The sequence below is a fragment of the Petaurus breviceps genome, unplaced genomic scaffold (assembly GCF_028583685.1).
Source record: "Petaurus breviceps papuanus isolate PSGF00001 unplaced genomic scaffold, PetGlider_PUasm1.0 90792, whole genome shotgun sequence".
In the NCBI taxonomy this organism is placed as follows: domain Eukaryota; kingdom Metazoa; phylum Chordata; class Mammalia; order Diprotodontia; family Petauridae; genus Petaurus; species Petaurus breviceps.
The window spans coordinates 15328700-15332553 of NW_027187347.1; the positions used below are offsets into that span (position 1 = coordinate 15328700).

At 35.3% G+C, this 3854-nt stretch overlaps 1 pseudogene; it reads left to right on the top strand.

The window, feature by feature from the left end:
* Positions 1–3547: 3547 nt before the first annotated feature.
* Positions 3548–3641, top strand: LOC138147534 (U6 spliceosomal RNA; annotated as a pseudogene).
* The last annotated feature ends 213 nt before the right edge of the window (positions 3642–3854 follow it).

The following is a 3854-nucleotide window of genomic DNA, read 5'->3' on the forward strand; positions in this document are numbered from 1 at the left end:
TGCTGTCCTATTCCTTCATCTACCCACTCCTACAGGAATCCTTCCCTTAACCTTTTCCCCACCCTATCCCTTTGCCCTCTTTTTGTTTTTAATTTTGAAGACTTTTATACCTCTCTCTCTCTCTCTCTCTCTCTCTCTCTCTCTCTATATATATATATATATATATATATATATATATATATACACACACACATATACAAACATACACACACACATATATATATATATATATATATACATACACTCTACTAGCTTCTTCTATATATTATATATACTCTACTAACTTCTTCTGTATCACTTTTTGTCTCATTTGTTTTTTTTTTAAGCAATTGGGGTTAAGTAACTTGCTCAAGGTTACATGGCCAGTTATTTCTGGGTGTGGTGCTGAGTATCTGAGCCCGGATTTGGTCCAGGTCATCCCAACACTGGAGCCGGTGCTCTTACTCGCTGAGCCACCTGGCCGCCCCTAAGCAATTGGGGTTAAGTAACTTGCTCAAGGTTACATGGCCAGGTGTTTCTGGGTGGGTGCTAAGTGTCTGAGCCCGGGATTTGATCTCCAGGCCTTCTCAACACTGGAGCCGGTGCTCTTACTCGCTGTGCTACCTGGCTGCCCCTTTTGTCTCATTTGTATGAGATAATTGCTCCTTTTTTCTCTCCCTATGGTTTCATTTTTTTTAGAATCACCCCATCATACACAGTTCAGCCCAAGTCTTTTTTCAAACTACCCAAAATAAAAATGACAGTGATAGAAGAACTGATAACATTTTCATATGTAGGAAATAAATGGTCTGACCTCATTGAGTCCCTTATAATTGGTCTTTAATTTATATTTTATTTTATATTTTTTTATACTTTATATTTCTCCTGGATGTTATATGTCAAATTTTGCCTCAAATTTTGCTGTTTTTTGTCACAAATACCTTAAAACCTTTTAGTCTGTTAAATGTCTATTTTTTTTCTATTCAGGATTATATTTAACTTTTTTGGGTAAATTACCCATAGTAATAATCTCTGATCATTTGCTATATGAAATATAGTACTCCAAGACCTACGACCCTTCAATGAACTAATGAGTTCAAGAGCCCCAAGTCTCAGTTCCTTCTTACAGTTATTTTCTGAGGTCTATCCCAGGGCTCAACTTTGGGCTCTCCACTCCTAAGACAAGGCTAGAGCTCCCAGTCACACTGTCCTGCAAATGATCTTACTCCCTGCTGTCCCTCCAGTGCAAACTATAGCTGTCCTCTTTTTCCTAGACCTGAATCCAGTGACTACGTTCTGCTGCAAGTGCCCAAAACCAGTACAGTCTATGCCTCTCTGATACTGCTATCACCAGGTGTGGGGTAGTTCCTTTTCCCATGTAACATCAGCTTGGCCCCCCAGACTCAGCATAGTTGTCCTTGGTGTCCCTCAACAGTGGGAGGTCCTTCAATTTTCTCCTACTCTGTGGTCAGACGCCCATACAGACCTTCAGGCGAAAAGTTTCTGACACTCTGGAGGTGTTTGCACTTCACTCAGGTTGAACCTCCTTGGCTGGGGGTCAGGTCTTTCCTGGGGTCTTCTTAGACTGTCTTAGAAAAACAACTGCTTTAACCAGATTTTTGTTTATTTCTGTTGCCCTATATTCACTGTGAGGTAACATTCTATCTTTTTCCGTGGCAGAAATTTGAAGAGCAAGGGGTTTTCTGATGTATCCTCTATCTTCCCAGAATCCTCTCCTCCACTTTTTTTTTATAATTTTTATGTGTGTATGGGGTGGACACATATTGGGATGGAGAGGTTGTAAACCTCCACTAGGTTGTAATCTCCATAAAGGTTTAAAAAAAAACATAAAATTCATGGAAAAATCTTCTCTAGAGCTTAGAAAAATTTTGTGTATTTTAGGTATTGAATAAATATTTTTGAACTAACTTGAAAATTGTCTTAATTTTTAGTTATAACTTATATGTCAGTAGAGACTCCAGGAAACTTTTCCTTGGAGAGTTTGGCAGGTTCAATTTTTTTTTCTTAATTAACTTGGAAATATCACTTTAAATCTTTGGGCCTCAGTTTACTCATCTTCAGTCTAAAATTCTTCACAACATTTCTCTGAAATATCTTTCCAACTTTATTACATATTACTCCCCTATATGAAATATACATATCAATCAAGCTCGAGTAATAGATGTTCTATATACATTACTACATCTTCTATGTGTGTAATTAATTTCCTCCTTACCATTACTATTTCAAATGCCTAATTTCCTTCAAATCTCTGCTCAAGCCCTACCTTCTATATATAGCCTTTCTTGGTTCCACCCTCCCCCAACTACTATTGCCTCCCCCAAAAGTTACCATGCAGTTATTTGCTGACCTGACAATAACAATAGAGGGGTCTGCTGTCTTTGAACATGAATCCAGGATATGACAGAAAAATCTATCAATAACTGTCAAAAATAATAACTACTATTCACTTTTGGCAATTCACATGTAGTCAGTTGGTCCTGCCAGAAGGAATCTAAAAACAAAATTGTTAAAAATTACAAAGTTCTGGGAAAAGAAAAACCTAAGGATAATGGTTGTATTTTTACAATGCTGCTTAGAAGTCCAGGGCTTAAAAAATGGTGGAGAGAAATTTGGGAAGCAAACAACTGGTTAACACAATGGTGTCTGAAAACAAGATTAATATTTTTGCTATCATTTAAAATAAGAATAATTAATATCTGTTCAGAACTTTAGAATTTGCAAATTTCTTTACATTTTTTTTATTTTATTTGGTCCTGAAAATAATCATGTAAAATAGATCCTACTGTTATGCCTGCTTTTTTCATATGAGAAAACTGAGACCGAGAGAATTTACATGATTCCTCCAGACTAACAGCTAGTAGAGTGCTAAGAATTTGAATTCAGGTCTTCCTTACTATAAGTTCAAAATTATATTCACTGTGTCAACTATCTGCTTTGGGGAATATAGGATATTGGATATGGATGGAATACATCTAAAGAGGGATCATTAATAAATGTATTTCCTTGGAGTCTTGCAAATCTAATAAAATATTCTTTAAGATGAAAAAAGAAAAGCATGCTGGAGAAAGATGTTTATGTATTTTTACCAAGTTGGATTCCATAAAGTGTAACTACAGAGTAAAAAAGAAGTAAGCCTTGATGATTTGTGTGTTTCTCCCCTCTTTCAATACTTTTCCAGTTATGCAATCATAATCAAATTAACTCAATACTGCCATTGCTACTAGAAAGGAGTTGTCAAAATAATGACCTATGGTCCCAATCACCATATTCAGCAAATAATTCACAGGAGATTAAAAGAGGCAGCAATGAAATTTGTATTTTCCAATATATAAAGACACATGTACAACCTATGTGTAAAAAGAAAGGACAACTAGACATTAAACTAAAAAAAATATAACTTTTAACTCAAGTATATTACTTTGGCTTGGTAGGATAAGGATCAATACCATGATATGGTCTCAAAAAGCTATGTTATTCCCATAGAATAATAAATGAAAAAGATGGGTGAGGGAAGTAGGATTTTATATTAACAAGATATAATCATGTTTTCTTTGATAACACATACACAAAAATTGGAGTGATACAGAGAAGATTAGTACAGCCTCTGCATGCCAATTAATAAAATGTCCTTTATTTTTCTTTTCTTCCTTTTTTAATTTTTATTTTTAAAATATATGTTTTAAGGGAAGGCTAACTGGGAGGAAAAGAAAGGTCGATAAAGGGGGGAAAATTAGACATTAAAGGAAAACCTAACAATAAAATGTCATTTAAAAAATATACTCAAATGGGAGGATCTAGGGTCCATAAAGGAGAAGCATCATGGGTTATGATCAATCTAGAAAAAAAGGAAG